This window comes from Peromyscus maniculatus, chromosome 8, assembly GCF_049852395.1.
Source record: "Peromyscus maniculatus bairdii isolate BWxNUB_F1_BW_parent chromosome 8, HU_Pman_BW_mat_3.1, whole genome shotgun sequence".
Classification (NCBI taxonomy): domain Eukaryota; kingdom Metazoa; phylum Chordata; class Mammalia; order Rodentia; family Cricetidae; genus Peromyscus; species Peromyscus maniculatus.
Genome location: NC_134859.1, coordinates 101,682,563 through 101,703,749, shown reverse-complemented (window position 1 = coordinate 101,703,749; position 21,187 = coordinate 101,682,563). Strand labels below are relative to the sequence as shown.

General features: G+C 50.5%; 1 long non-coding RNA gene across 1 annotated transcript; it reads left to right on the top strand.

Annotated features, from left to right (window-relative positions):
• The first annotated feature begins 464 nt into the window (after nt 1–464).
• On the top strand, nt 465–2,178 carry LOC121831678 (uncharacterized). Its single transcript, XR_006075191.2, has 3 exons — nt 465–668; nt 1,482–1,603; nt 2,114–2,178. It is a non-coding gene; the product is annotated as an uncharacterized LOC121831678 (long non-coding RNA).
• Nucleotides 2,179–21,187: the final 19,009 nt, after the last annotated feature.

The window sequence follows — 21,187 nt, the reverse complement described above, 5'->3', positions numbered from 1 at the left end:
ATCGGGGCCTGGACTGAAGGTTGAGTACAACTTCTAAAATGAAGGGCGTTCGGACATCAGTTTCACTGATGTCATTTAGGACACAAACCTCAGGGCACCACAGACTTGGCATGCACCCCTCCCAGACTTGATTGTACCATGTGATTCCAGCTGCTTCTCTCTTGTCATCCATCCAGCCATCCATTCATTCGAGAACCCTCTCTGAGGCAGATGGGAGGGAGACTCAACTGAAATTATCCTGGCCCAATCTGGCAGTTCCTCTATCTCTCCCCACAAGCCCTTGGCCCTCCTTTCTGAGGAGAAGCAAGGCTCTGAAGAGGGCATGGAGCACTGGGGTCGGGGGTAGGAGGTGTTATGCAGCCATCTATAGCTGCCAGTCAGGGGACAGTCACAGGTGGGACAGTCACAGGTGGGACAGTCACAGGTGGGACAGTCACAGGTGGCTGTTCAGCAGCCAGGGGAGGGAAGCATGGCCACACCGTAGGGTGTCAAGAGAGGTGCATTTCCCAAGACATGCCTCTCAGGTGGACTGGCTGCCCTCAGCTTTTGGGATTCTTGGAAGCTGGGCAAAGCCCTTGGCCTCATCTTGGGGAGACCCCGCAGCAGTCTGCTTCAAAACGTGCTTCCATCCTCCCAGCACCCCATTAGCCTCCAACTCCACAAACTCTGTAAGTAAAACCCCAGGGCATAATCGGATGCGGAAGGGAGAAGCAAGAGTGGGTATTACACTGTGAAACCCCTAACTGCCTGGCCTGGCAAATGAATTAACTTGTTAAACAAAATGCATACATCTGCATACATCTGAATACATGAATAGGATCCGCTCGGGCCCTGCCCAGGTCTTAGTTCTCCAGGGAGCCGGAGGGAGGAAGACCCTAGGGAAAAAGAGGTTTGGATGGGACTCTCACCGTACCTTAAAGAGCCCGTGCTTTTGCATGCTGTATTTATAGATTAAACACAAAAAGCATCTCCCTGCTGCATTAAAAACTACCCATCAAGGCCGAGGACTCCAAGGAGCAGTAAAATCAATCTCATTGCATAAAGACAACAGCGAGCAATTGGCATGACATTTTAAGTAAATGCTACAGCCATTTGTAAATGTTCATTTTCCGGGAGACCCCATCTATTATATGACAGCTATTTTCTTAGCATCCCAGTGTGAATTCAGTCGGTTTACAGATAAGCCCGTTGAGGAGAATGGATATCAAGATGTAAAGTGCTATAATACGGACAATTTGTTACCGCTACGCCACATCGCTCCGTCATTATGTATCTGCCTCTTACAAGGGTTAGAAGCCACTTGGCTTTTTTTTACCCCCAGGTTGGCGTTAATAAGTGAGGGGTCTAAGTGGGTGGAGAAGAAGTTGGTGGGGGTGAGGGCTGAAAGGGCTGAAAGGTGGGCAGCAGGTGACAGACTCAAGGCAAAAGGACCAGACCTCCCTGGTAATGACATGTCCTTGTCTGATGTTCATCCCCCAAAGGAGCCCCAGGTGGAGAGACAGTTCTAACCCAAAGCATCAGTGGAAGGGGGAGTCTGCGCACTAGAGATGGCAAGGTCCCACAGAGACACCCTCCTTACAAGGTTGACCACTGGAGTTCTCAGGTGACCAGGCAAAGATGGGCTCGTGGGAGGAAGCTCGGGTGGGTCCTCCTTTCTCAGGTCTCATCGCTAGCACCCTGTAACTCTTGGCAGAACAGAGGGGCTGACAGGGACTGAGAAATAGCAAAGCTGCCATGGGGAAACTTCCCAAGTTGAAATATGGCCAGAGAGAAACTGAGGGTCCCCTGGTCTCATAAGTCACCGTTAACTCTGACAACCTAGACGTTTCCAAGGAGGAAATAAATGACCCCCTTGGTGAACCTGGAGGAGCGCTGAAGAGGTGCCAGGTGTGGCGGGTGACAGATTGCGCTGGGCTCCCCAGGGTGGGTGTCTTGGTCCTCAGGGGGTGAGGAAACCAAATACCCGGGCTGTAAGTTGGGTGCAGCTTCAACAGGACAGCAGTGTGGACGTCAGCCATCAGCAGCACCCTTTTCATTTAGGGCACAAACCTCTGGGCCCCAGGGGCCCAGCAAGCAGCCCCATCCCTGACTTTATTGTACCTTGTTCTTCTAGCTGTTTCTCTATTGCTAACCAACTATCCATCAATCCATCCATCCATCCATCCATCCATCCATCCAGCTAGCCAGCCAGCCATCCCTCTGGCAAACATGTGGAGGCCACCTTGACCTTGGGCACGAAGCTGATCTTTCAGCCAGCTAGCCCTCCTGTACCATCAGCTCTCTTCCCCTTTTCCGGCACAGAGCAAGCCATACAGAGTTGGGTGAACAAGTGAATGACTGAATAAATGCATACATGTCTGCAGCTACTCATCAGGTGACCAGAGCTGCAGCAGAGTCTCCTCTGGGGTAGAGGACTCTGCCTCTTAACCCTGGTTGGCCTGGACACATTTTCTCAACAGGTAAACCCTACTACCCTGAGCTGAAATCCCAGATCGGGTCTGAGGGAGCTGGGGCCTGAGCAAGTGGCTTCTGTCATTTGTGGAATGAGTCCACATGACTCATGAGAGCCCATGACCCCAACAGAAATGCTGACAGAGCAGAGGGGAGCCCATATCTCCACGATGAAACAGGAAGTGTAGTTCAAGAATTTCGAATGTTCTTTCATCCCCACTGCCCTTGACTGTGGAAGCTTCCTGTTTCATCCTTAGGATCAAGGGTGAGCCTGTGGCTGTTACTCACTGGGAATCTGGTTACTTCTAAGAAATGCCAATCTTTCCTTGAGGCTAGGCTTCCAATAGTATCTTACTCAGAACTTTCCTTTCTTGGCTGTGTTTAGTTTATCATTACTTTGGCATATGAGGGTCAAAGTCTGAAAAGTTTGGTATGTAATGTCACCCTACAGGGTCATGATATGAATTCTTGGTCCCAGATGATGGCACTGTTCTGGAATAGTGGGTCTTTTGGGGGTAAACATTGGGGGGCATGTTATCTCTGGCCACTTTCTGTTTCATTCTGGGCTTCCCCCCACATTCTTACTGCTGTGATATCCTTCTCAAGCACATGGAACCAAACGAACTATGGACTGAACCCTCTGATACCATGAGAAAAAAAATTTCCTTCCTAAGTTGCCTCTATCAAGTGTTTGCTGACATCAATAAAAAGTAACTAATCCAAAGGAGGATAGATTTGACTCCAGATCTGAGAGGTTTCAATCCTCCCATCCCTGGTTCCCTTTGCTGTGGGCCATGGAGAAGCTGAAAGAATTTAGTGGAATAACATGGCAAAGGAAAGTAGGAAGACAGGAAGCAGGGAGCAGGCAGAGGAAGAGTTGAGAGCAAAGATAACAGTCCAAGACCCACTTCCTCCAGTCAGGCCCCATATTCCATAGTTTGACTACCCAGCTCTCAGTAGCACATCCATGTAAGGCCCATCTGCTAAGCAAAACTGCCACCATCTTTATGAGATCAGTTGTGCCTGCCTACTTGGGAGTAGACCTACTTGTCTGTGAACGTGGGCCACTGATTTTGTTTCCTAGATGGAGGGGTTGGCAAGGATCATTAAACTCTCACCTGAATATCCAGCCACCTCCTCCCAACCAGTTGTATGCCCTAATTGTATGTGACCTCAGGGGAGGGCAAGAGTTTATGGATTGATGAAGGCTAGGGGAAAGGACTTCATTTTCACAGCCATGGGCGCAGCCAGCATCCACGCTGGGTGCACACCTTCCGGCATGGCTGCTTTGGGGTCACCCACGCTCCTGTCAGTGACCCTTAACCCTTCACCCAGGTTCTGCAAGTAAGCCTAATAAACTCACTGACTCTCCAGGAGGAAGTGTGATGGATTTGTACTTTGGGTTGTCATTGAGACCGTAAGAAATGTTCACGTCTCCCCCAGGGAAGGAATTCTTGCAAAAATCCAGTTGTAGATCCATGCATGGATTGATCCATTGACAAGGTCACAACCCTCAGGTCCAACCTCTTCCCAAAGTTCCATCTTTGAACATTGCATTGTGGACAAAACCTCCAACACCTGTGCCTGGGGGGGGGGCATTTTGTATCAAAGCCCTACACTGACTTTACTGGGTTCTACCTCATAGAGGGAACAGGATGGATAAGTTGCACCTCAGAAAACTGGTCTAAGGGATGATACCAAGGGGTGCTAAGGTCTCGGAGCATGAAAGGCAGTGGGTCCTTGGAGTTATACTAAAATGACTTTTTAAGCACATTCCTCATGGCTTCCAGGCTGACTCACTCGAAGGAGGACATGTTTCTGTGAAAGTTCATAGACATGTTACATGTGGTGCCCCAAAACACTACCTGGTTACTAGCAGAGAGGAGAGAGCCCTGTGGGAGCCAGAGGGTTAATCTGAGGTAACAGGGCTGAGTCCAAGAAGGGATGTGTGCAAGCTGGTCTGAGTTGGGGAACAGTTGGAGTTGATAAAGAAGTGTGTAGGTATAAAAATCAGTTCTTCTAAGATAAATAAATGAGCAATCGCCTGCTGAGGTGCCACTGAGAGTACTTAGCTTAATCAAGCAGTGTCATCCTGAGGTAATTTAGAGGCTCCATTCATCACAGCTCTCTCATCCTGGGTGTCACTGTTAACAACCAGGCAGGAAGTAGCAAGCAGAACTTCCAGGCACTTCCTCTGTTGAAGCAGTTCTTGTGTCTTTGGGTAGAGGCAGAGTGGCCTGAAAGTGCCAGACAGTAGGGCTGCCCCAGGCAGCCTCGCATGAGGCAGAGTGGAGCTGGGAACGCACTCTTTGGTTCTTAAGGCAGAAGACCTTGAAAGCTAGGAATTCTTACTTTCACAATAAACCTGGGGAGAAAAACTGCACGCCTCAGCAAACCAAGGCACAAGAGAATAATGATCATTTGCTATATTGTTCCAGAGAGGAGTGGGGTTTGAAAACTGATTCACCACAGAAGCTGAAAGCCCGGCAGTGTGGCGGGAAGCACCATTAATTACAGCGTTCGGTGAGGGAAGCAGGGGAATCAGGAGTTCAAGCCCACTCTTGGTTGGTTACTTGGAGAGTTTGAGGCCAGTCTGGGCTACGTGAGACACTGTCTTAAGAATGCCAAAAGAAACAGAAAGCAGAATAGAAATTGGCAAGACTGGGGAGGTAGGGCATTGGGAGACGTCACTCAAGATTAAGAAGTTTCAGGTAGACAGGAGTAAGTTCTAGAGAGCTTCGTTTAACACCGTGACCAAAGTTAATGATACTGTTTGGCAGTCATGAAAATCACTAAGAGTCAGTCTAAGTGCCTGACATGATGCCTCTGTAGCTTTATCAACTAATGTCATAATACCAACATATATCAAACTTATTATCAGATAATATAAATATATACAGTTTTCAGGTATCAATTATAGCTTAATGGTGTGAAGCCAAAAAAAAAAAAAAAAAAATGAAACTGTCAAGTCTGAGTCCAAGTCCTCGTTTAATCCAGTAGAAACCATGCAGCTGGGTAAAAATACCCCACCTCTCTGGCCCTCTCTTCTCCCTTCTCATTTTCCTCATTGGAGAGTAAATGACATCACTGGGCCTGGGACAGAATAGACATCTAAAGAGAAGAAGCCAATGACAGGAACGTGGAGTGACTTGTGGTGGAGAGGAGAGTGTGGTGGGTAGAGACAAAGTCCAAAAATCTCAGGCTCTCCACTCTCCTGGAGCGGTTTCCTTAGCAACGGAGTCCAACCTGTCAATGAGTGCACTAGATTTTGTGACATCCTATAGTATATAAAATTATCTGAAGGCCATCACAAAATAATCAAATCATCTGCTCCGCTGTGCTCTCTCTTGGTGGGATGTCATAAAGATTTGACAAAATGACAAGATGTCAGTTTGGCTCCTACGAAGTCAGACGTCCCAAGTTCAGCCCGTTGAGATGAGTTTTGCCTTTGACTCTGACGTGGGAAAAGTTCCAGTCAGATTCAATTGTTTGTGTCTTTCTAATTAACCCCCAGATACTCACCTCCAATGCCCCAGGATCCTTGATGTCTCAAAGTCCCCTTCATTCTCCATTGTCCATAGCTCCAGCTACAGAGAGCTTCCACTCTGTAACATTCTCTTGTTCCTGCGCAGCAGCCTTGCACACTGGTACAAACCCGGCAGCTTCCGCAGTCGGGGAAATCCGCTCTCCTGCTTGGAGTTGTGTTAAACTTGAGCTCTAATTGTTAGTTCTGGAACCAGATTCACAACAGACTCACCTCCTGCCTTTTGGATGGTGTGTGTGTGTGTGTGTGTGTGTGTGTGTGTGTGTGTTATTTTGTTATTTCTTATTGGATGTTTTTAAACAAGAGTCTTTTATAGCCCAGACTGGCCTCAAATTCTTTTTGTAGTCTTTTTTTGTATGTTTATTTGTTTTTTGTTTGTTTGTTTGTTTTTTGAAAAAGGGTTTCTGTGTAGCCCTGGCTGTCCTGGAACTTGCTCTGTAGACCAAGTTGGCCTTGAACTCAGAGAGATCTGCCTGCTTCTGCCTCCTGAGTGCTGGGATCAAAGGCATGGGCCACCGCCACCTGGAGCCTTCTGTGGTCTTGATTTGCCTATTCCACCTTCTGTGTGCCATCACACCCAGCTCTGGGCTTAAGACAGCCAGCTGTGCCCTACCCCCAGATCTGAGGCAGTGAGTCTGGGGGAAGGCCTGGGAATGCTCCAGTCTAACAAGCCCTAGGTGTCCTGATGCTGCGCTAAAGGCTGGGGTGTGGCCACGTGGTACAGACAGCCTCCCACCTCTCTAACACCTGGGCAGCAGTGTGATGACCAGGGGTTCTCCATTATGTCCTGTTCCTTCTTCCTTTCCCATCTTTCCCTGGATGAAGCTTCTGCTCCAAGTCTACCTTTCATCACAGGGTGAACCCATCCCTCCATCCCTCCATCTCTGCATCCCTGCATCTCTTCATCCCTGCATCCAGTGTGTATATCTACACATGCAGCTAGATGGAGAGAGACTAATTTTGCAAAATCTGCACAAAAAGCAGCTGAATTTATGTTCCCCCTGCAAGAGAAACGCTGCCGAGTGGAAATAAAAAGCAGGATTCCCAGGCACTTCCATTACCTCTTCATGCCACCATCAGTGACTGATGGCGAAAAGTAAGATTGCAAACAGAATCGCTTTCACTTTGCCCAGAACAAACTCCGCCTGGTGCCAGAGCCTCCTGCAAATCCTAGCTTCTCCAGAGTGTCACAGACAGCTGCTGCCGCTGAGGGAGAGAGAAGGAATCTGGGGACAGCAGCCCACAGGGAGGAAAGTTGTCACCTAGAGAACCCTGGGGGGCCCATCTGTCACCTGGAAGCCGAGGCCCCTACAGGCACAGGGGAATCCAGCGTAATTTAATGGGCCTCATTTTTCTTCCTTGTTTTAATCAGGGAGTAATAATAATAACAACCCCCCCTTTATATAGTGTTTTTCATTGCCAGTGTATCATCGAACACTTTACAGATTTAATAATGGAGTTTCAGAAATAAATAACGGGAAAGAATAAGAGGAAGGCTAAACAACATATTTATGGAACTGTATTGTTGCTTTATGGCGGCAAGCAATTGCTCAGACAGCCAACAGCAGGAGATGAAGATGCGAGGGAGATGCGGAATGGAGATCCTTCCAGGTAACTCTTAGTTGAGCTGGGGGGTGGTGTTAGAGGTAGAGAAGATAGAGGAGAAGATGTGGGGAATCCCGAGTGGGGGAGGGGCTTCCTGCTGGGGACGGGACTGGGGGGCACAGTGAGATTCCTCTAGGTGAGGCAGATGCCTGGCAGGAAGGTAGGTATGTGATACTTACTGAGGATCCGGCCCTGTACTGAAAGGAGGAAGATACAGGCAAGCCATCCTAGCATTGTGGAGGCAGAGACGGGAGGACTTGGATACACTGGCCAGCATACCCCCCCACACACACACCCCATACACACCACACACACACATCACACACACATACACACACACACATACACACACATATACACACCACACACACACACACACACACACACACACACACACACACACACACACACACCTTTCTACCCCTCCTGTCTTTGGCTATTGAATGCAGGGCTGCCTAGTGGCCATTCTTCACAGCCACCTGAAGTTCACACTTCCTGCTTCTTCCCCACAGAGGGAAGCACGTCTTCCTAGGAGTGCAAGATGATGTGCCTTCATGTCCACCCCTGAGGCAAACGAGGCACATTTCCTGGACAGGATACTAGAACGAGGCCTTGGAAAGAAGCAGCACATTGTGCAGAAGTTTCTCTGAAGAGATTGCACGCTCCTCACCCAGCCTGAAGTTGAGGCTGGCTGGAAGATTAGTGTGCCAGGGGTGAAAGAAAAGTCGAGCTCATGGTGCCTGCCTGTGATTTCAGCTACTGGGAAGGCTGAGGCAGGAGGATTGGAAGTTCAGGGCCTGGAGCTACACAGTGAGTTTAAGGCCAGTCTGGGAAACTGAGTGAAAACTTGTTTTAAAATTTACAAACAAAGAAGGCTGGAGATACGACTCAATGGAGAGGGTTCTTGCCACCAAGCCTGACAACCGGGGCTTCCATCCTCAGGACCATGGAGCAAAGAGAGAACCGCGACTCTCGGAAGTTGTCTTCTGACCTCCACACACACGGCAGCACGTGTGTGACCCTGTCACACAAAACGTGAACGAAGGCTGGCATGCAACTCTGCGGTGAAGTGCTTTTCTCAGCATGCACAGGGAACATATGCATGCATGCATGCATGCATTCAGGCAAGCAAAAGGAAGTAAGCAGGAAAAGGGGACAGTGACCAGGCTGAGCAGGAATCCTGGAGTCTTCCCTTGTTTTGAGGCTTCATTCCTTCTTGTCAGAGGTGACCAGACTGGAGTATTAACCCATGGTAAAGACAGCAGGCTGGGTGCTCGCCCAATTGCAACTTGTTGACAGTGTTCCAAGGGCCTCACAGGCCACATATGTTGTGCCTTCAGTGGGGGAGGAAGTTGACGTGAAGGCTGCATGGCCTGCCTAGAGACAGGAGGAAAGATGGCACCCATTTAGGACGGGACCCCGGGGAGCCCCACTCCCTCTGCAGACTAAAGGTTGCAGTAGAAGCCAAGACAGTATCAGCAGCAAAGGGTCAGACAAGGAAGCTTTGACCTTGACTCCTGAAAATGCACCACAGGCCTCCTCAAGTACCAGCTTTAACCTGTGGAAGGAGGGCCGCGCCCACCACTCCTGGAACCTAAACACAGAAGCTTGTAGCTAAAGCCTAGGCCTGCTGCTGGCCAGCCCCGCTGTGTGGTCCTGTGACCACTGCCTCCCTGCGGGGACCACTTCTGCCACACGCTAGCTTTGGGGTCCCCAGATACCCAGCAGGTGCTGCCTAAACTTGGTCCAGCTCAATGGAAGCTTCTGTAGGGAAGTATTTATTCCCTCAGAAAATTCTAGACACACACAGGCTTGTAAACAGGTGTTGCTAAGCATTGTGGGTAGGCTTTAAATGTATTAGTTCTTTTTATTGCCTTGGAAGAGGATCACCAACCCATGCAGCGTAGGCCCATCTCCTCAGAGCATCTTTGGTGTCTTGCTGCCAAGCAGATGTAATTTGGTACCCAACTGGGTAGGCAGGAGGAAGCAGAGCCAAGAGCTGGGCTCTTTCCTCCCAGACTCTTGTCTCCACTGAACCATGTCCTATATGGTTCTTTTTGTGTGTTATGTGTTCCTGTGGGTGTGCACATGTGAACATACCCAAGTGTAGGGTTCAGAGGTTGATGTCAAGTATCTTCTTCAGTTGCTCTCCGTCTTATTTTTATTTTGGGACAGGATCTCTCACTGAACCTGAAGCGCACTGATTTGGCTAGGCTAGATGACCAATGAGATCCATAGATTCACCTGCCTCCACCTCCCCTGAGTTTTGGCATTACAGACGTGAACCACTATGTCCAGCCCTTTACACAGGTGCCCGGGATTAGAACTCAGGTCCCTATGCTTGTGTGGCAGGCACTTTACCCACTGCGCCACCTCCTCAGCCCCATACCACATATGTTTTTGAGTGGCTACTGCCCGCCAGGCATCATGCAGCACCCCTTGATGGAGCATGGCTGAGTCAAACACACCCCGGCTGCTCAAGAAGTTCTAAAACTGTGGGTTTGCTAGAAGACAGGGCTCCAGGGACACTCCTGAATGGCCGACATTCAGGAGCCCCGTCCCCACCTGCAATGTGTCGGGGCTGCCTGATAATTGAAGAATCAGAAGTGTGGGGAAAGCAGGCTGCCTGCGTGTGTGTGTGTGTGTGTGTGTGTGTGTGTGTGTGTGTGTGTGTGTGTGTGAGGCCTCTGTCTGCCGTGGAGTAGTGTGCTGCTGTGACTGTCACCAAGATGGCATTTGTTACCATTTCCTCCCTGTCAATGTTGGCAGGTTGCAGCCCGGACCTCCTGCTGGGCTCGGTGCTTAGCATTAGAGTCAGATAAGTGATTTGCATGTTATTCTTAAAAAAAAAAAAAAAAAAAGGAAAAGATGCCCTCACCATTTCCCAGAGCTAGGTACTCCCTGCCTGCTCAGAGATAGTGACAGGGACCAAAGCCACCTGCTCTCAGGGTCTAGTGAACTCTTGACATCAACACCCTGGGACCTTCACCCTGGGACCCCTGTAGGGAGAGCAGCATCTGGATCCTGTGAGGGTGGGTACAACCCAGGGAGGCCTTAAGCTCCAGAAGCATAGACCAGGGCTGGGAGAGCACAAATGGGAACAGGAAGCCATGTTACCAAGCATGAGACCAAAACGTGAGGGGACAGCTGATGTTAGTACACATCAGAATCCAGTGTCACCAAAGGGGTCAAGCTGTGGCCAGCCCAAGAGGCCCTTAGGCTCATGCCACTGGGAGGGGCCGCAGCCCTCTCCAAGATCCGCTGCTGACCTCTTGTCTCTCAGCCAGGCCAGCTGGCAGCTGACTGACGTCCCCTAGATGGAGCTCTAACCTGAATGTCACCACTAGTGTGCAGTGATGGTGGTGAGAACCTCAAGTCTCACCTGTGAAGTGGGGGTACCATGGCATGGCCCCTTCGTGGTGCTTGAGGGGAGAGAGCTGAAGCAGCTCTTAAGGTATTTGTTGAGGTGAGGCCTTCTGCCTTTCCTGGACCTGTCCCCAGACTCCCAGAGCCAGAAGGAGCCACAGTCACTGGCTCATCAGTGGAAGGCTAACTCCAAATTGGATCACAAGATCTTGCCCATGGCCCCACGCTCTGCCTTGCCGCCGCCTGTTTTTACAAATAAAACTTTATTGTACCTTATCTACAGCGATCACTCATTAGCATATAGCTGATGGCTGTTCCTGCACTGTAGGAGCAGTTGTTTAGCTGCAACAGGAACAATTTGGGGCGCAAAGAAAGCCAAAGCTGTTTCGCAGTCTGAACCTGTGTAGAAAACACTTGGAGGTCTCTCTGTTTGAAAGTCCGGGGCGCTCAGAAAACCTACGCTGGTGATTGCTTGCATGGTCAAAGTCAAGGAAGGCCTCCAGCACTTCTCTCTCAAGTCCAGACTTGAGAATCTCTTGCAGGAGGTCTGGGTCTGCCAAGCAGGGTCATGATTCACTCCCACAACAAATCAGCACCTCAAAGGGTCACTGTCCACCTCACAACCCTCATCGTGGTTGGAAGGAAGATCTGAAGCCAGGAGGCAGAGCTGGTGGCCTCTGGCCTGACCTAGGGAAACTGGACCCTGCCCCTGGCTAGGACAGAAGGCTTAAACCATGCTCTCTGCTAGTTATTTTTCTTGTTTCTGGGATGAAATAGCTGACAGGAGCGACTTAGGAAAGAGGGGCGATTATTTTAGTCCATGGTTTTGTGCTGGGAGAGGCAGGGGCTCTGTCCCTGGTGGATAGTGCTTACTGGATGAACTGCAGCATCTGGGAGGAGTAGGAAGGGGAAGGAGGGCAGGGGGAGAGGGAAGGAGAGAGAGAGGGAGAGAGAGAGAGCCAACCTGGGTCAGAAGTAGAAAGAGCCCAAATGTCAATGCTCACACAGCAGTGACCCATTTCCTCCAGCCAGGCCACACCTCCAAAGGTTTGCAAAACCTCCCCAAACAGCTCCACCATATGGCAAAGTGTTCAAACACAGGAGCCTGTGGGACATTCTGCATCCAAACCCTAAAACAAGCCCTTGTCATGGTCTCTTGGATGGCATGATGAGGATCTCAGGATGAGGTCTCGCTGGGGCATTACTCAGCTATTATCACGTTCTTCTCACCCATACCCCACTGCTCCTCCATCTCCAGGAAGGAGTTAAAGACTCTGCCCCCAGTACTCTTTGCTCTGCATCTTGAGGCCCCACAAGGTTCTCATTAATGAGCCAAAGTGGCAGCGGTGACGTAGGTCCTGCCTGGGCCTTGCTAAGGGCTCGTGCCGGCTATGACTACTAATAACTATTATAACCAGATTACTCTCTGCGGCTTCCGCCTATGGCGCCGGCACAGTCTGACCATCCAGGATAGCTCCATCCCATTCCAATAGGACAACTTTGAAAAAATAATCAAAGACCCTTGCCTCCAGTCACTGAGTGATAGAGTGGCAGCTCGGCTCTGCTGTGTTCTAGAAGTCTCCACAATGTCACCAACCAAGAAACGGCATGTTTCCTTGTCTCAGAATGAAGCCTGTGTGTTGTTTTAAAATCTACTGATAACACACCCAGTGTCTGCAGTAAGCATAACACCTCCAGGGCCCATTGAAACTTACACACCTGGCTGGAGACTTTGAGTTCTCAGCTGGTGTCAGCTGTGTTGGGCAGAGGCTGAATTCTCTGGCTGCTTCTTCACTGCCATTATACACAGACTTAGAGAAGCCATCACTTCCTCCATCCTCAGAGGCTCCCCCAGGATCACAGGGATGTCCTAGCTTCCTGACCACATGGGGGGCAGCCACACCGTACCATGCAGCAAGCACACTGCCCACTGAGAGATGTTCTGGGTGTCCAGTGCCATCCTCTCTACTGTGCTGCCCGGGTATCATTTTATGTGCGTCTTTGATAAATGTTTGCACTTTTATATCCTAATTGGTAATAGAAACAACACTCGGAGTCTTGGGAGAAGCCCTGGGTCCCAGCTCAAATGGGAGATGAAAGTGTTTCTGATGAGAGGGAAACGACCGTGGAAAATAAAAACAAAAGCTCATAAGAATAGAAGGCAAGGCAGCCGGGGGCGGTTCTCAGCAGGGCGGGATGAGTGGGGAGTAGAGGCTGGCCTGGTGTGTACAAATACACCATCAGCTATATTTGCAGACCACAGGCGAGCAGCCTCACCTAGGGAGTTGGAATAGGGTGATTTCCAAGTGAGAAGTCAGCATTCTTATGTGTGTAGGTAGTGTGTGTATATGTGTGTGTATATGTGTATGTATATGTGTGTGTGTGCGCGCAGGCACACTCAACCTTTGTACATATATGGAGGCCAGAGAACAACATTGGCTGTATCTCTGCCTTATTTTTTGTGACAGTACTCTCAGTGAACCCAGAGCTTGCCAATTTGGCTAGGCTGGCTGGCCAGTGAACCCCCAGAATCTACCTGGGTCTGGGGTTACAAACATGCACCATTGCCCCTGGCTTTTGTGGGGGCTTCTGGGGATCTGAACTCAGGTCCTCATGGTTGCACAGACACTTTACTGTGTCAGCTTCCCAGCCTGCAAGTCAGCATCTTTGAATAACCAAAAAGAGAACGCTGGAATGTGGCTACCAGACACAGGAGATGGTCAGCTTTGGGGGGTGATCTCATGCGCTGGACCAAACAGTCCAGTTGTGTTCCGTACCTGCCCCCGCCACCTGCTTGTCAGAGTTGTTTGGGTTCATGTTTATCACCTCCTCTCTCTCCAGCTCCATCTGCCTTCTAACAGGGGCCCTCAGAACCATCTCTTCCGCATTCCTGAGTCCTGAGATCTCCCATAGAAAAGCTCATATCCGAGTCTACATTCAGGTCAGCACTGGGATCTAACAAACCCTAGGCCACGCTGATGCTATGGGTGCGTGGACCACTTTTGAGGAGTGACTACGGAGACAGAATGGGGAACCTACTCCCGAGAGGCTGGTCTTGGCAGTCACATAGGGGTTTAAATCCTCAGATCTTGCTAACCCTGAGTTATTGGCTGTGTGACCTCCAACAGGTTACTTAACCTCTCTGAGACCCAGTTTCTTATTTGTCAAATGGAGAGAAAAACATGATCAGGGATGGCAGAGAAGAGCTGATGTTAGTTAAACATGTTGAGCTGGGATGTGTAGCTGGAGAGTTTTCCCTCCGGGTCCCACCAAACCCCAGCAGTCCGACAGCCCACTTATAAAATAAACACACAGACGCTTATATTATTTAAACTATTTGGCCTAATGGCTCAGGCTTCTAGCTATCTAGTTCTTACACCTTAAATTAATCCATTTCTATAAATCTATACCTTGCCACGTGGCTCGTGGCTTACCGGCGTCTTCACGTGCTGCTTGTCATGGTGGCAGCTGGCAGTGTCTCCGTATAGGGATGTACTGCCCCCTAGGATGGGAGAATTTGGGTTCTATCGAGTAACTCACCATTCAGAGACCTGGAGCTGATTAAGAGGATCACAGCCAGAGGGAGAGGTGTGCTCTCCAAGCAACTGCCTCAGGAGGCCACCATGTTCTAGAAGATGGTCTCCCAAGGCAGGAAGCGTGCCTTCTGTGTAGCTGTACTCTCAGGTCCAAGAGGGACAGAGCCTGATTGCAGATCAGAGGGAGATGGCACAGGTGTGGCCTCTATATACACGTCTGTTGCAGAACAAAGCCAGGTCCAAAGAAAAGCCAACAGAAAGGGCTGGATAGAGGACGGGAGAGGATAGGGGGATGAACACACACACACACACACACACACACACACACACACACACACACCTCTGCCTATACATAGAATTTCCAGAACTAATAAGTGATCCAGGCCCATTTAATGCCACACAATTTGGAGTGTGTGCATGTATTCACAGACATATGCATGTTACGATTCAATGAACTAGTCTGGGAACTGAATACAGGTGGGAAAGGAAGCCAGACAAATCCGACTGGAGACAGGTCAGTGAGTTTAAACAGAGTTCCCGCCAGCACCAGCTCTCTGTGGAACAGGATTTCTCAGGCTGGGCTCTGCTGACATTTTGGGAAGATGATGTGTGCTGTGGAGGCTGTCCTGTGCTATGTAGATGTTCTGAGCATCCCCAGCCTGTACTCACTGGATGCCAAGAGAACCCTCCCACCCTAGTCGTGACAATCAGAAAATGTCTTCAGACTTTGCCAAATGTTCCTTGGGGACAAAGCCACCCTCAGGGACAACCATTCCATGTATCCTCCCTTGGGACTGTGATGCATCTTTGAGACAAGGGGTGGAGGGGTTGTGAATGGGGTACCCTGGCCATGAGCCCCACTTCCTCTCTGAGGCAAGCTCTGGCTGATGGCTCTTCCAATGCCTTTTCCAGAGCTTAGTGTCCAGTTTCTGGCTTCCCAGCCTCTTCCGATTCTGGTTAGAGAGAGGAGGTAGGCTACAAGTGCAGCAGTCCGTCCCTCCCCACACCCCCCTCACCAATCCCAAGCTTCATATCTCCAGGGGCCCTCCCAAGGTTCCCAGGAAAAACATCTTTGGAAAGGGCAGGGCTGGAGTTGGCATTGGGAGCCCTGATGGAAAAGCCAGGGGGTGCGGAGGCTGAGTGGGGGAAGAGAATGTTATCACAGAAACCTGATTTTTCTACACACTCTATCAGCTCCCCATCTGCTCCTTGATTAAACGTATTGCCGCACTCCCTCCCCACACGCCCGCTGCCAGGACGTCTCTAGAGCCCTGATTACATCTGTGGAGAGAGCCTCAAACCTCACAGATGAGCGGGCCTATCGATCAGCCTGGCAGCTGACGTGTGTTTTAAAATGTAGAGGCGGATGGGCAGTTGAACTGCCAGGCTGAAGGGTAGAGAGGGCTTACCCTGAGGGGAAAGGGCTCCATCCTCTCCCCCACCCCCCATAAGCCCAGGGCGGTACTTTGATTCCTATCCAATATCCCCTTTCAACTCTGAAGCCTTGGCTGACCTCCCTCTCCTTCCTCGCCTCAGTTTCCCCCCTCTTTAGCAGGAGGATGTGACAGCCGAGCTGGTAGATGTAGAGTGAGTGACCTTCAGAGTCAACAGACTATCGTCCTGCCACTGACTCACAGTCTGCCTGTCCTGTGAGCCAGCAGTCCTGATGTCCCCTAGGAGCTTGTTACAAATGCAGGATCTCAGGCCCAGACGGGGCCGGGCCTAGGCTGGCTGTATCAGGAACTACCCTTTAACAAGCTCCCCAGGTACCTGTGGACGCGTTACAGCGTGCCAAGCCAGCCGACAGCTCCGTTCATCTAGCTACTTCAGAGGTGAACATGTAAAAGAAATCTCTCAAAGGGAATGACTCACCACCTTTTCTGGCCTCAGAAAACTTTTCACAGAGATTTTTCTTCCTGCCCAGGAACTTTAACCCTGAAAAGCAGGCAGCTTTGAAATCCTGGTGGTTTAAGCCTTGAAATGAAAATCTTCATTTCGTTGGTCCCTTAACAAGCCTGGGGATGAAAAGGCAACCCCCCTACCCCCAGGAAAAGGCCTCTCTTGGGGGATAGGCAGACCCCTCTCTGTTCCTTGAAAAGATGCCTGTCCGTGGTGTGGTTCTCAAGCAGCTTGCTTTCTCATTGCTGGAGTCTGACCAGGGTCCTATGAGCCTCATCATCCTCTTGGGACTCTCTGTGTTAGTGCCCGGCAGTGGCTGAAACACATTATCGGAAGCTCGGTGACTTGAAGCAACAGAGTTAGTTATTCTTTCACAGTTCCGAAAGCCAGAAGTCTGAAATCACAGCGCGATCATGGTCCTCTCTCCCTCGGAGGCTCCAGCGGGAAGTCTTCCTTGCCTACCCCAGTTTACAGGGGCTGCACCTCCCCTCTCTGCCCAGGGTCATGGGGTCTCTGCTTCCCTGACATGTTAGAGCTCCTACCTCCCTCACGGTGCTTGTGACGGTCCTTAGGGTATATCCCAATGATCTAGAGTAATCTCACTTCACAGTTCTTAGTTACATCAAAAATATCTTTTTCCATGGATTATAGGTGTGAGCCGTATAAGCACAAGTCACAGGGATTGATTGTGACTACTTTTAGGAGGTTACCTACCATAGCCTCCAGTGGGATCCTATGTGTTACAGTTTGGATTGGCAGTGCTTCCTGCCCCCCTTTCCCTCGCCTGTCCCCCAAAACTCAGGTGTGGAAGGCCGGCCCCCAGTTGGTGGTGCTCTTGAAAGGTAAGTGGATTACAAGGGCATTAACCTCAAAGACTGTTGGGTTCACAGAAGAGCTGTTAGGAGGTGGGAGATGTAGGTGTGACTTTGAAGGGTGTGTTTTGGTTGGGCCTTCCTCCTATCTGCCTTGGTTGACAAGAGCTTCTCATGCAGGATTTCCACACTAACAGCCACCAAGTATGTATGAACCAGATGCGTAGGAGGGGAAGTGTCGATCCCTTCTGAAAGATGCCCTGTGCAAGTGGCAATGGCCTGCGATGTTTCAGAAGGGAAGTGACTTTGCCAGCGTGCATGAAGTGGGGGTGTATTCCAGGCACAGGGAACCGTGTGAGAGACTGTGAACCTCAGTGTGCATAAATCTGAGAGCTAGGGAGTGTGGGAGATGGGCCAGAGACCCCAGCGAGTCCAGAAAGAGAAAAGCTGCCCTCCTCTCACTGCGGAGTGGCAATCTGTAGCTTGTGGGCCATGGAGACAGCACACTACAGCTTTCTTTGAGAGAGAAACCTGTTTGGCTTTGTGCTGGGGGCAGATTGCCTTGGTGCCTCTGCAGGGGTAGGTTGGATGAGGCTGGACTGGAGCCTGGGCCATCACTTCGGCATCTGGTGAGACAATCCGGGCAGCAGATGATCAGGACCAGCCCACACTGGCACTCATCTGGCCTGGTTGATGGCAGAAGAGCCAACAAGTGAGCAAGCCATCAGTTAAGCCAATCTCATCCCATCTTGGCAGAGACAAACTTGAAGGACAGTGGCAGTGAACGCCCTGGTGTCCTTGGGCAATGCCCACTCTAGTCCTTCACTGGGGAGGGCATCCCTTTCCCCTTAGCCCCTCAGCTTCCCCTCTGCCTTCATGGGGGAAATGGTCCTTTCTCCCTGATCACCTAGTGAAAATTTTTGCTAGAGTCCCCCAAATGTTAAACTAATTTCTGTGGAGATTTTTCTTTAAGCCAGCCTGACACGAGCTTTAAATCAATTTGAAATCCATTGTCTACAGATCCACATGGAGAGGGTCCTTGGAGGACGGGTACCAATTATCCTCATCTGTCAGTGAGGACAAGGTGGCTGAGATGGGCTGCGGCTGGGAGTGGGGGCGAGATGCAGGTTTACATGCATGGAAGGTGTCAGGAGCTCAAGGCTACTTTACTACAGAAGGCACAATGGTAGGGGCACGTGGTTGTCATTGTGACATGTGGAAGGCCTGGCCCCCCATTTGGTGGTGCTATTGAAAGGACACCCCCACCCCCACCCCTTGAGAAGAGACGGGTGGGGAAGCTGATTGAAGAGGCTGGATCAACTAGGCTTTGTATCGCATGCCTGAAATGCCAACATTCAGAAGACAGAGGCAGGAAGATCAAGAGTTCAAGGTCATCCTTGATAACTAGTGCCTTTGAGATCAGTCTGGGCTCATGAGACCTGGTTTTAATTAAAAAGGGGGTGGGAACTGGGGAACTTGTAAGGAAGGGGAAGGCTAAAGGGCTGGGCCAGGCCCAGGGACGCTGAGGTTCCCATCAAGTTTAAAGACTTTGCTTGGCCTTCATTCTCAGGTTACTCGGTGCTTTAAATATCTAAAGTTGGGAAGTAGGGAAGACCAGGGCGGGGTCTGGGAAGGGTGTCAGTGATGGTGGGTGCAGGGAAGGGAAGGTCAAGGGGACTCATTAGCAGCCATTTGCAGCCTGCTTTGGAGCTCAAGATCCACCAGAGTATTTATGAATGAAATCAATCCTGTCCCCGATGCAGGGAGACAAGCCAAATTCCCCGGCTCCATCTTCCTGTCCAAATGGCCCTCTTCCCCTTCAGAATATTGCTTTGTAATAGAGCCCATCCTCTCCATCCTTCCTCCCCGAGGGAGGTTTCCAATTTATCTACCCTAAGTGGACGTGGGTGAGTTGCTAATAGGGCACCAGCCCAGCCAGACCAACAGACAAACTGGTCAGGAGTGGGTAGGCAGTAGAGGGAGGAGCTTCAAGGACAGACAGCGGACTTTGCATTGCCAGCACGGTTGTAAGTAATAGCTCCCTTGAATCCACTGCCAGTACAACAGAGGGAGTCTCCTCTCTTATCCTGAAGCCCTGTCCAGCCACGTGACCCAGACTGTCCAATTCCAATAGCCAATCCTAACACAGAGTCTAGTCAGGTGACCAGGACTGGCCAATCACACATTCTGGTTTTGATTCTGGTATGAGTAGGGAGAATGTAGGGCCTGTTAAACTTTGTTTTCAGTGGCTTTGGGAGGGCAAAATGGTTTCGCAACAGTGGTGTTAGAAGTGTCGTAGCCAGACAGACTCCAAGGCTCAGCTTCTAGAATCCGCTTGCTCTCAACTTCCAACATGTTTCCCATTCTCCTACCAATACCTGATGTTCCAGTATTCTTCCAGAACATTCCCTTAATGTGAGTTTCTGTTGTTGGCAAGCAAAATCGTGATAGATTCAGGAAATTATTCAAAATCTGGGAAAGACTTAAAAATCACACACTCATGTGGAGGGTGAGATGAAGTGTCCTTCTCCTGCGTGGGGGCTGGACTGTGAGGTGAGTTCCAGGCCTTTCCCACAGCGGTGATGCCTTCCTGGAGGGTGGACGATGGGAAGCCGCCTCCCATTGCCTTTCTCACCGAATCAACAGGAAGCTTTGCTGCTCGGATCTTTCTGCGGTTCCAGTGCTGCCAGGATCTCAGAGGGAGAAGTTGAGGGCCCAGCCCATGCCCGAAGTAGTTCAGAAGGACATAAAGATGAAGACTAAACTCCCTCCTCACTCCGGAGCTGAGGCAGCAGTGGCTCTCAGAGATTGATGGAGATGCCCCTGACGCCGTGGCAGGGTGAGGCGGACTCCATGCCTGGCTATCATGGCCAGCACAATTCACCAATGAATCCTTGTAATTCTCTCCAAGGTTGAGGTAGCAGGTTTTTCTCATGGCTTTTATTTTCCAGCTGGGCGGGGGGGGGGGGGGGGAGGATGGGGGGATTCAAAGGGGTCATATAAGCCATTCGAGGTAACCCGGGGAGTGCATGGCAGAATTTTCACCCAAGCTTCTGGTTCCAGAGCCGCCATTTGCAGAAAAACTTCAGTCAAGAAGGATGGGTGAATGGGAGGATGGGTGAATGGGAGGCAACCTCAGAACCTTGAGCGGGTGGGATGGAGAGGACTGAACCACAAGCCTAGGTCTCAAGGGCAGCCTCCTGTGGCTCAGAGCCCAGCTTTCAGTGGGCTCTCCACTACTGTAGCTAGTAGCTTATTGCATCCTAATCTGGCAGTGGTGGTGGCTATGGTTGGCATCGCTACCCTAAGCAGGAGTCCTTACAGACTTTGCCTCTAAAGTCTGTGCCACCTACTTGGTAGATGGCCTGCGTGGGCAGCTCTGAGCTGATGGACAGGGAAGACCCTAGAAACTGTGAATTCCAGGCAGCTGGTGCCCAGAGGATGTGACCCTGAGACTCAGCCCCAAGCCTGCTTCCTGGCCTGCATCAGGAGCATAGTGAATCCAGATGGTCTTCAGGTCTGGGTCTGGGACCGTTGTGCTGAGTTCCATGGTAGAAAGGGGAGCTGGTGAACATCTAGGAACCCACTAGGGCCAGGTAGGGGTGGCAGGCAAATGAGAGGAGCCCCCACGTTGCTTATTAGAATGTAGAGAAAGGGGCCTGTGCCTCTCTCATATCCAGGGGAGGCAGGAGGTTGTTGCCATGGGCCCCTCCAGCCCTGGAATCCTGCTTCCCTGGACCTGATCTTATTTCTAGATGGATGACATGTCCATCATCCTACGATGCTGTCTGTGTCCTGGGCCATGTAGCAGTCAAGCTCCTTCTTCATTCCTAGACAATTCCCTCCCAGTCCCTCCATCTTTCAAGGCCTTTAAGGTTTGGAGGGCTGTCGTAACATCCTGGTCAGTAGTCTTCACCAGCCCAAGAGTATCACTGCCCATTGGTCATTCTGTCTCCTCTGCTATCCCTGTGGCT